Consider the following 11346-nt stretch of genomic DNA (forward strand, 5'->3'; position numbering starts at 1 on the left):
CAGGTTGGTGACAAAGAAGCTTCAGGAAGTCACTTCTGGCTTGGTCTGGTGAAAGTGTCTCTGGATGTGACTTCTGAGCTGATGGCTTTCGGCTTTGTTTTACATCCCTTGCCCAAAGTAGCCTCCTCACAGCAGGGCAGCTATTCCCTGGAGGCTGCCTCACAGGCTGCCCAGGGGCTCTGTCCCCAGGTCTGCCTTTCCTGTTCCACCCTTTCTAAACAACCACCTCGGGGCAGCCTTTCTGTATACCAGAACCAGAACTGTGTGCTCACACCAGCCTCTGCCCGCCTCAGGGCTCTGGGGAGACTGCACCCTCAGGCCCAGCGGAGGCCCAGGCTGCTCTCCCTCCTCACCAGCCCTTTTACAGCAAGGAACCTCTGCTGACTCTCTCTGTTCACTCCCAAGCAGAACTGGGAGCTGCACAATGGCTCCCCTTCAAGACCAAATTCCTCTGCCTATGAGCATGAGGCCACAACAGCTAGATAGCAGGAGCCTGGAGGAGAGGACTGGCCCCCAGACCACCAGAGCTCAAGCTGCCATCTGACAGCATGGTGGTGAGCTGTTCCATCCTCTTGTGGTCCAGAGAACGTGGGCTTGCCTCATCCTGTTTGTCCTTATCGGGACATCAGGGTATCTGCTGGGCTGAAAAGCAGGGAAGACAAAGGTAAATGAGGTGCCAACTGGTCCAGCTTCTCAGAGATTTTATTTACTTAGCATCTGGAAAACCTTGGGCAAATGCTGAGGCCATTCTCAACAGTCTGCTTCATTGAGGTTAAGAGATGTCATTGCCTTTTCCTCAGCCCGCCCACACTGAGCTCTGTCCTGTGCCTTTTCTCACAGACATACTGGCAGAACTGGAGCTCTGCTGCTCTCATGGCACACTGCTGCTGTGCTGCCATCTTCCGTGGGCCATCATTTGACAGCTGTGTGGTGTCACTGCCTGCTGACACACATCAGCCCCTTCACATCCCCTCCTGTGCGTTGCTCATTTGTTTTCCTTCTTATTCTGAGAAGCAGCTTTATGCCATTTTCAGCCCCTGATTCTCCAGGAACAAATGCCAAAGCTGAAAGCAGATACTTGGGAATGTTGTCCTGGAGGTACTGACAGAAACGCTTTCCATCATTTCATTTACTGAGAAAAACACCCTTGAAAACACTCCACTGTGGAAAGCTTTTCTTGTCTTCGGCACCTCTGGGACTTCCAGTGTCTTCTTGGGGTGAGACCTTCACCGGGACCTGCCCCACTTCTCACTTTGTGACCAAAGCACTCAGAAAGAGTGAAGAAAGCAGAGGAAATGGCTGCTGCCGTCCGGCGTGAGGGAGCTGCCCATGCTTCAAAGCCCTGCACAGGCAGGAAGGGCTGCAGGGCGATGCCGAGTGTGGGGTGAGGAAATGGCGGGGCTGATGGGATGTGAAAGCTGCGAGCGTGTCAAAGGCAGGACGGAAGTGTTGTAGGGGGCAGCCCTATTTTTAGCCACCTCTTGCAGAACTCAGCTAGCTCTTGCTGTAGAAGAGCTGCTTCCCCTTTCCTTGATGTAAGCGGAGCCGATGGCGTTTGGGTCTGTTTTTATTTGGCCACTCACACAGTTGTGCTGACTGAAAGGTCCCTTGAGCGCCGCTGACTCAAAAACACCCGTGGTCGCAGAGTCCTGGACAAGGAGAACAGAAAGCATCTGGCACTTCCCTGTCCCCGTTTCAGGACTGTGAGAGGTAGAACCCAAAGCTGAGGCTGCAGAGCGTGACTCTTAGTCATATCAACAGGGGATTTTGCAATTGGTGGGTGCGGGGCGCGAGGCACGCAGTCTGCAAGCAAATCTGAAGTGCTCTGTAAAGCATTGGAGTGGGGTTCCTCTGCTGCTAGGCCTGCCCAGCACGATGCAGCCCTCGCTCCCTGCAGCCTGCTGAGCAGTTCCACTTGGGCACAGGGTTTAGTGCAAGTGAGCAGGCAGCACATGGTGAGCAGTGGGTGGCTGTGGCTGCCCTGTACCTGCCTCCTGTTAACACTGGCAGCAACTGACTTCTATGCAAGGCAGGGTCCAGAATGGATCCCACTGAGTTTGGCCCAGCTTGGCTGGTGCTGTTCAGCTCAGGGACAGGATGGAAGGATGGAGCTGAGACTCCCAGCATCTCATTCCTACAGTGGATACACAGATTACCTATCTGTATCTACCTCATTCTTAAGCTGGATTTATTAAGGCAGAATTGTTGAATGAGAGATGACAGAATCACAGACTGGCTTAGGTTGGAGGGATGTTAAAAACCATCCAGTTCCAGCCCCCTGCTGTGGGCAGGGATGTAGATGGAGAAACACTTTGTACTGTAACAATTCTATTTAGAAGCGAGACGTCCTTCATAAGAAGGTAGTGGGAGGAGGAGGTTATTGACAATGCCACTCCTGTCCGAAGGAATGTGCTGGAAAGTTGCTTTGGCCTCTAGATGGCACCCCTATTACTCACACGTCCAAAAACTGAAAATACAGAAACACCTTCCTTTCAAAGCCGGACTTACAGGCAGGCCTAAAGCTTTGCGAGCTCGGACCAAAACCTGCGGCTAATGAAGATTACAGTGGGACCCACCTGGGTTTGTTTTTTTGCCGTCACCCTGCCCCAAAAGGAGGAGTAAGGACTTGCTTCTCTCTGGACTCTACTTGGTAACGGGCCGGGAGCTGCCGCTGGGATCTCGTCCCGACGTTCCTGCAGTGGTCCGGATAGCGAGGCGGAGCTGCGGTGCTCTGCACAGAGATGCGCCTCGCCTCGGGTCCGAGCTGAGCTGCTGCGTGTGACCCGTGGGATGCGGGGTGGCCGGCTTCCACAGAACCAGAGCGGTGCTTTGCCAGAGCTATTTGTATAGTAAATTGCTGTATTGTTTCAATTAAAAAAACGCAGCCAGGCATTTAATGGCTCCCATCTGCAGCCACTCTGGGTAATTCACTTCCCACTTTGTTTGAATTCGTCTTTTTCTCTTCTAATCGTGGGGACAAAAAGGGAGAGTTGATGTCCCTAATGTTGATAGATCTATCTTCATGCTCTCCACTTTAAATGAGGTTAACCAGGCTTTTGAGGGAGAAGAGTCATAAATATTTCCTTGTGTGAGCAGAGATGCTGGCACCGGGAATCATGGGAATCCATCTCAGCCAGCTATTAACAGGCTGTTAACAGACTGTCTTTCTAATTGACTTAAACGTTACTTAGTTGACCCCGTTTCAATATTTCCGGAGAACTCATAGTCTTTACTTTTTCCATGCTGGTAATACCCTGGGAGCCAACTGCTATATTCAAAGAGAGGGCTGAGGGAACCAGATTCCAAAGGTGCTGGGGCCCTAGAGACAGGGCCTGGGGCGCACACATCCGACCTGCACTGGAATCCAAAGCAGTCAGGACCACTGCCCTTCTGAAATCCCACTGGGCTCCCTCTGGCATCTTTAATACCTCAATACTTACAGTACCTCTCCCAGCGGGATGTGCGTGTGCACAGAAGGCAGACGATATCCACAGGGTACAGAAATGTGGCGTTCTTTTTAATTGATAGTTCGGGGAGGCAATATTAATACAGGAAGGATGTCCTCATGGGGCCCTTAGTGAATGGCCGCCCTGCAATCCCTGTTCCTCCAGCACTCATGCGCTGAGCTGCAGCAGCTCATGACATGTTGGCTTGCCTGGTCAGAAGCACAGTGCTCAGACTGTGGGCAGCTGGCAGGTCATGGAGCTGTCAGAGGAGCAGGACAGCCTCCCTGCTACTGAGAAAGACCAGAAAGGAGAATGAATATGTAAGAAAAGGGGGAAACAGCTCTTAAAATAGTTGTGAGGTTGGTTTTTCTGTGTGTGTGTGATTGAAGGGGGGGGGAAGCAGGAGGGGGCTGGGTTGATTTTTTTATGGTTTAATAAAGTAGAAGAAATTTTATAAGAAATTTATGTTCTGATTTGAATCCTACTGATGCTCATGGGAATCCCTTTAGTGAATGTTGGACCCAGTCCAAGAAAAGCAGGCCATTATTCCCCTCACTTCTATTTATCCATAGCTGTGTCCTTCTGCTTGCAATCTTGTTAGATTTTGCCAGCAGATTTAGTCTGAGCCTCATCAGCAGGGGACCTGGATAAGAAACTCTGGTCAGCTGCCTCTCAGCTCCGAGCCAGTCTTCCTGAAGGAGTGACGGTAACTTTGGATGCCATGAGTGCGTGACACGCAGCTGCAACCTTGACCTGGTAGGATCTCCTGCAGTCAGACCCAGCAGAGAGGTATGTGACTTCACTCTGTCATGCACTAGGCTGCTCTGCCAGCTGGGTGATTTAAGCACACCAAAACCAGAACAGCTCAATAAAATGGTTTCTGCGTGAACAGTTCAATGAAAATATCTGTGATTGGTTGTGGTAAAAAATGCAAATTAAAAACCCTTTTGGATGTACAAAAGAAAGACCAGAAAATCGCCCTGTATTGGCTGGACCAGAACAAAGCCAGGCACTTGGAAGCTGCCCCTGGAGGTGTTCGAGGAATGTGTAGTTGTGGCACTAAGGAAGGTGGTTTAGTGGGCTACACTGGTGGTAGGTGGATGGCTGAACTGGATGATCTTAGTGGCCTTTTCCAACCTTAATGACTCTGTGATTCTGAGCAACCTGGGCAGCTGGAGATGAGAGGAAGCAGGTTCTGGTCCTGTCTCTGCCAAAGAGTTTCTGGCTGCTCTCTTTAGTGCGTAGTTGCTAAACCTGTGCACCTGCCATGGAGGAGGTCAATGAGAAATCCTGGCTCTTGTTTCAGTGCCCTAAGGACATAGGAATGCTTTTGGGGAGTTTTGTACTTGCATCACTTGCATCTGTGCTGTCCCTGGTAACTGTGTTTGAGTTCCAAGAGGTTAGAGTCAGGAGTACTTGTGCTGCTTGGAAGGACATAGTTCCTACATGGACCAGGCTCCTCTCTGCTGTTAGGAGAGCAAGATGGCGTGTGGGACAGGTGGTGTGAACAGTCAGTGAGCTTGGGCTTGAAGCTAAGCCTGAGCCTTGAGTTGTCCACTCACACATTTATCAGCACTTGGGAATTCAGACTGAAGTTATGTCTGAGGGAAGTCCACGCATATTTAAAGGTTAGAAATATGGTTTTGGGATAACTCACCAACCTCTGCCTCTTCTCCCATCCTACCTCTCTGCTCTGTTACTATGATGAGGATCTCATGGGGCACACAAGAGATCAACCTAGACTGAACTTGTTGGGGACATGGGTTTGGGATTTGAGCAGCAGTGTCTATGGTGCTCCTGGTGAGGTGGGATTAGCTCCTACACACCCTGCCAGCTGTCTGTCCTCCCGTGCTGTTTGTCTGCTGTAGGAGGTGTGCAGTGGGAGCACATGGGGTGTGAACACAGAGGTTTCTGCTGAGGCAGAAGCAGGTGGTGTGACCCCAAAAAAGAGAACAGGAGCTGCATCTTCCACCCTCGTGGGCTAAGAGGAATGACCACCCCTGAGGTCCCAGGAAGCTGCAGGCTGCTCCAGACCCACCCTTGTGCGGGAAAGAACACACCCTTGCCTCTGCCTGCATGTGGCTGCAGGTTCCTCGCTGCAGCCCAGCCCTCCTGATGATGTGCAGCCTTCGGGTGGTGCGACACGACACTGCTGGGGAGGGGGCTGTGGTGGGCTTCCTCCTCACCTTACTGCCACGTGCTGCCCCTACAAGACAGTCCCCTGCCAGCTGGAAACTCAACGCAGCTTCGTGTTCCCAGAATAAAGATTTTGTCCTACAGTTTCATGGCTGTAATTGCTAAGCAGCTCTGTTGTAAGCTTCCCACTATCTGCCTCAAGCAGCTCATCTCTGCGGTTCCTCCCATGCTAATCTCTGTGATCTGTGGCATGCATACAGCACCGGCTGGAACAGTCCCTCCCCTCTGCTGCACCGTATTTGCCAGAACAGGCATAACTCCAGATAACCGGATTTGAAACAATCAGAGCAGGAAGCAGCAATAACTGGCCTGGAGGGAAGGCGGGGAGTTGCCCATAGACAGTTTTTTAGAAGGGTGCCCAATTTGTGATATCTGATCTCTTTCCACACTCCTTTAGCCCAGGTACAAAGGCAGGATGTAAAGCTTGCAGGAGTCATTTCCATCCTCTCTCCCTGGCTTCTGTTTGAGTTCAGATCAGTACCACCTCTTTCTTACTGCAGCGCTGTGTGTGTGGTGACACGCATACTGACCCATGTATGCACATGAAGACTCCTCCAGATGTGACACTGATGTCACCCCATGGATGCTGCCTCGCTGTGAACAAGGCAGTGGACCAAAGTTGGCATTATTTCCTCTGTGGAGCGCAGGGACCTCAAGGATGGCCCTGGTGCAGCTGGTGCTCCCATGGTAGGCAACTACAGCCCGTGCCAGCCCTCTGCCCACCATGCCTTCATACCATGGGGGTCAGAGCGGGCTGAGGCAGGTCCTAGGTGAGTGCTCCCATTGCCAAGCCTGCAGCTTGGTCACCAGCACCCTCCAGCAGCCACATAATCATCACCCACCAGGCTCTAGTGCCCATCCCCTTCTCCCCCAGCCAAGGGTCACGAGCTGTGGCCAACAGCCGGCTGCCAAATGCGGCCGTGGCTCTGTGCAGCCAGCCTGTGAGAGGTCGTCACACGCCTCCTTAAGCAAACAGGGATCCACGCCAGTTGATAAATCATTTACGAGGAGAAGTCAGAAGCAAGGAACTAGATTAACCAGGTCACTGGGTGTCCTGAGGGAATGACGTGTCAGTGGAGCTGAAACAGCAGATCCCGCAGTTGCAATCTGTTGCCTTCTTCTGTCCTGACAGCAATTCATGGAAATCCCTGGAACTAGACACTAGTGATGGAAAAATCCATTAGCTCATCCAAGTCAGCTTGCTAGTTAAAGCAGTCACTCCCATTGTACATTTTTTGGCAGAGTTAAAATGTCTCAAGAGAGGGGATTTCCACCAGTTCCTTCTCAAGGGGAAACTATTCCACCTATCGGGAAGGCTGCCTCGAGTGGTGCTATTTTTGTAAAAGAGAACTAACTCCAAGCCCGAAAGGGAAAACCGAAAGGTTCCGATGCAGAAACACAGGCAGTGCTAGTTAGGCTGCCCCAGCAGACATGTGCGGTTGTTCCCTACCATGGGAACACTAGGGGCCCACGTGTGTTTATATACATCCACCTAGGTGTGTTTGTGTGTATGCACAGCTTGCCTCTCCTTCCTCAGGCTGGTTATGACCTTGTGCCTCCCTGGATAATCGACGTGTCGTATCGTGATCTCACAACCAGTTTACACTTATGTAATGCCACTGGCATCAAGGCGAAGAAAATTGCTAAATTGCTTTGAGGAGGGGACAGACGCGTGGAAAAACAGAGGCACCAGCTGATGCTGCTGCTCCAGCACACGCTTCCCGTCTGCGTGGGGACACGGCACGTCCCTTAGGGGCCTCGGCTCCCCAGCTGTGTGCCAGGCACAGCGACCACCCTCAGTGCTCCTGGGGTCTTGTGGCTGAACACACAGCAGTAGGGAAGGTGCTGCAACACAGAGCTATGTCACTGAGATTTTGGCAGCCAGGATTTCGGCACCTGGGAAGCACTTGGGGACAGTGGGGAAATAAACGAGCTGTGTGATGGCATTTAAGGCCTTATCATTAGTTTCAGAGCTAGTTCTGCATTCAAATGAATGGGTGTAGCACACATTGCTGAGCTAGAACTTGTAGAGATAGGGAGGGTTGCACTGTTTTCCCATTCAGAAAGCTCTCAGCCAGCAGAGCTGTAACTTGCAGTCCTGGTGCCTCAGTTCAGGACCAGAGCTCTGCAGCTAGGATAGATACAATGGCTATATTAGCAGCAGACAAACCCCACATTACCCAGGGCCCCATTTAGAAGTGTGATGGGGTGTTGGCTATATGCCTCTTATGAGAAGAAGGTGGGGTATTGCCTGGGCGTTTGCCCTGGATTTGTAACTCCTTCTCAACTAATTGTTTTATGTGCCTCTCCAAACCTCACTGCTGGCACTGCCGTCTTCCCCTTCTGGGACTCCTGACATTCAGGCACCATGTTTTGCAAGGATTCAACAGCTACGTAGCCAACAGTTCTGTTGAGGCTGCTCTCGTGAGTGCCCTGTGCATGTTATTGTAGGGTGGCTCATGAGGTCTATTTGGTGCATCCCTGGCTTTGGGCTGGGTGTCCCGCTTTGCAGGGCTTTACTTTGTTTAGCACAAACCACACTGAAGCACAAATGGCATCTGTGAGGACTGATATGGTATGGCAAGGGACCTAACCAAAAAAGCGTGGGTCAGATCCTGAGCCTCGGCTGGGTCCCTTTAATTGCTGTCAGGTCCCAGTGCCAGTTGACCTACTGAGCCCCTTGCCCCTTGCACCATGGAGGGATAAGAGCAGGTGAAGCCCGGTAACAGTTTAACTATGAGATTAACTCTCTGCCAGTTCCACAACAGAGGGCCTTCTGTTTCTCTGGACAAAAGGTGCTGACTCCAGGCTCCCCAACATGTTGGCCCACGTTTTCCATCCCCTTCACGGCCTGGACTGCCTTCCCCACACCCTGCAGTTCCAGCCTGACCCTCAGTGAAGGCAGGGAGCCTGGGCTCTGCAGCCTTAGGTGGTGCTTCTGCCTGAAGGAGGGCCAGAGAAAGAGCCATCTTCCTTTCCACTTCCCTATACCAACAAGATCCCAGTGCTCTGCAGAACCACACACTGAGGTAGGATGAGATGCAGGGAGGCCTGTGAACAGTCCAGGTGGTCAGCTGCATGTTCTTCCTGCTCCTAATCACCACTGAGACCCTGGTTTCTCATGCCTTGAAATTCAGGGGTGTTTGGCCATGCCCCTCAACACATGCAGGACCAGGCTCCCGAACTGTCCCAAAGCCTGCAGATGTCAGGGGGGTTCCTTCTTTGGGCTTCACTGTGGCAATAAACACTGGTTTTGCAGCTGGCTGGGCAAGAGGCAGCTAGGTGTAAGCTTAATGAGGATGACCTGCCTCAAAGGTTTCATTTAAAAGAAAGTACCAACTGTTTTACTTCAAAATGAACAGATGTGTAGACTGAACTCTACCCTCCCCTCGGGTACGGTGAATCTGATCACAGCGCATCCTGCCCAGACCTGAGAACAGACAGACAGACAGAGCTGCGTCACAAAGTGGAACTGACTGATGTGACTCGCCCGTGCCGAGCTGGAGATGAGTGAAACCACGCTCGTGCAGACAGTGTGGAAAGCAAGCAGAGGAGATAAGGAGCGGGGGTGTTAGTTGTTGTTGTTCTCAGTTCGGTGTTGGAGAGGGGAGCAATATTGATGAAGGCTGTAAACAGCAATAGGTGCCACCAAGTAGTGGCAACATACAGCCCTGAAGGTACAGCTGCCATTAGGCACTGAGTGCCTCTCTGCTGAGCGCTTGCACCTAGGGCAGTTTGGCTTCCAGCAAGCACCCAGCACTCCCAAGAGCCAGCACCTCCTGAGAACATGGGACGTGGTCCTTATGACCGTGTGCTGTGAGAACCATTTCCACTGGAGAGGCAAATACTTTCCTTCCATTGACTCACAGAGCCACAATTCCTCTTAGTTACCTGAGTGTGTGGGGCTGCAATAATGTAGGCCTGGCTGAGAAGGAGGCACAGGGACAGGGATGGAGATGGGTATAGAGACAGGGACAGGGACAGCCATGCCCAGCAGGTCCTTGCAGTGCAGTGGGGTTGACTGACACGCCAGTACACAGTGTGTGTGCTGTGTGATGTGGTTGAGCAGCACATGGTCATGTTCAGCTGCCCGCCCTGTTACTGTGAGCAGCCTTGCACTAGTTGCTAGTTTCAGGTGTAATAACATCGTGACATAACAGCACACCATGCTGTGATGACACCAGCACACAGAGTAAACCACGGTGATCTGATCTCATTCTGTACACACTGAGGTGTGCACTGCTGCCTCCCAGGACAGGTGGGTGGCAGGTGGATGGGGTTGGCACTGCCCACGTCCCAGCGCCGGGTGGGAATGTGACTCCCAGCAATGTCAGGGCTGGGAGTTCAGCTCCGCAGCTCCAGCTCTGCCTCAGCTGCGGCCAATGAGTCACCGCACCTCTCTGTGCTCACTTCTTCCATTTGTGGAAAGGTGGCAACAACATTTCCTCACCTTATGGGGGGCGGGAGGTGTGTGTAAAGATGAACAAATGTTTACAAAGCACCTCGGCGCAGCACAGGCTGGTTGGGCTGTGACTGGGAGGAACCAGCGCTCGCTCTCTGCATTGCTCCTTCCTGGCCAGGCGAGGTGTCCTCAAGTAAACACTCCCCTCAGAGTCAACAGCCTTCAATGAGCACAAATGAGATAATTCCTCAGGAGAGAAACAGAGAGCGAAGAGTCAGCGCGCTGCCAGTAATTCCAATAAATTCTGTCAAAGGAACAGCAGAGTAACCTTTACAAGAGGGGAAAAAAAGAATAAAGTAGAAAAACAAATGAGCTGCGACCAAATTTTTTTTGTTAAGTGGTACCATGGTCTTAGGTTTCACTTCCCAAATGGGAAACAGAACAGAGAAGTGAATCCCCTTGAAATAAAAGTGAAGTTAATAACGGGACGCCTGTAGCTGCTCACCACATCCTGTGTATGCTGATCACTCTGTTTATAGCTGGCACGGGCCCTTCTAGTCTCTTCTCAACCAAGTGAGCTGGTTGCTGAGCCCAGCTGCATTTCATCAGTGCACGGAGGAGCCCTGCCTGCCACAGCCACGCTGCCGTCAGCACACCCAGCCCGGCCCTGCGTGGGCTGCATGCTCCATGACACCCCATGGCCGCTGTTCACGTGCTCAGCGCTGTGCACACGCACACACACGTGTGTGCACGCTCTTCCTAGTCCAGCGAGCACACACAGAGAGGCGCTTTGCTTTTTCTGGTAGTAAAGAAAGATGGAAAAATGAGCCCTGCCCATGTGCACTTTGGGGACTGCATGCAGCACAGCTCTGGGGCAGACAGCCTACCTCACCGCTCTGTTGCTGCAGCAGCCCTCCTTCCTGGGATGAGCTTTGTGCTGCTTCAGGACGCAAGGTTTAGACTGACGTGTTCCTTCACATTCCTGGTTTATTCTGGACATTTTTCTTAGGGTGCAGTGCTGGCTCTTGCTGCTGGCTCTTGTCATCTGCCAGTGCTGCTGGACCTGGACACAGACCCTCCCTCGGTTAACAGACTTGCTCTTTTGAGCAGTTTCACTGAGGAAGGTTTTGCCATCCACTGTCCCCACACCTGCTCCTCAGAGGGTTGTCACCATTTCAGCAGCACTTAAACATTCTGGTTTGCGTTTTGGAACAGCTGCGTTTGCAACGGACACAGTCACATCCAGTGCAGCATGAATTTGTGGGGTTTCGATCCATCAGTGAGATTAGAGATGACAGAGCC

General features: G+C 52.0%; 1 long non-coding RNA gene across 1 annotated transcript; it reads right to left on the reverse strand.

Moving 5' to 3' along the window:
- Positions 1-669: 669 nt before the first annotated feature.
- On the reverse strand, positions 670-2771 carry LOC116653468 (uncharacterized). Its single transcript, XR_004307340.2, has 2 exons — positions 2577-2771; positions 670-1649 (listed from the first exon to the last, which is right to left on the reverse strand). It is a non-coding gene; the product is annotated as an uncharacterized LOC116653468 (long non-coding RNA).
- Between the last annotated feature and the right edge of the window lie 8575 nt (positions 2772-11346).

This window comes from Coturnix japonica, chromosome 5, assembly GCF_054131305.1.
Source record: "Coturnix japonica strain WE chromosome 5, WE-NBRP24, whole genome shotgun sequence".
NCBI lineage: Eukaryota > Metazoa > Chordata > Aves > Galliformes > Phasianidae > Coturnix > Coturnix japonica.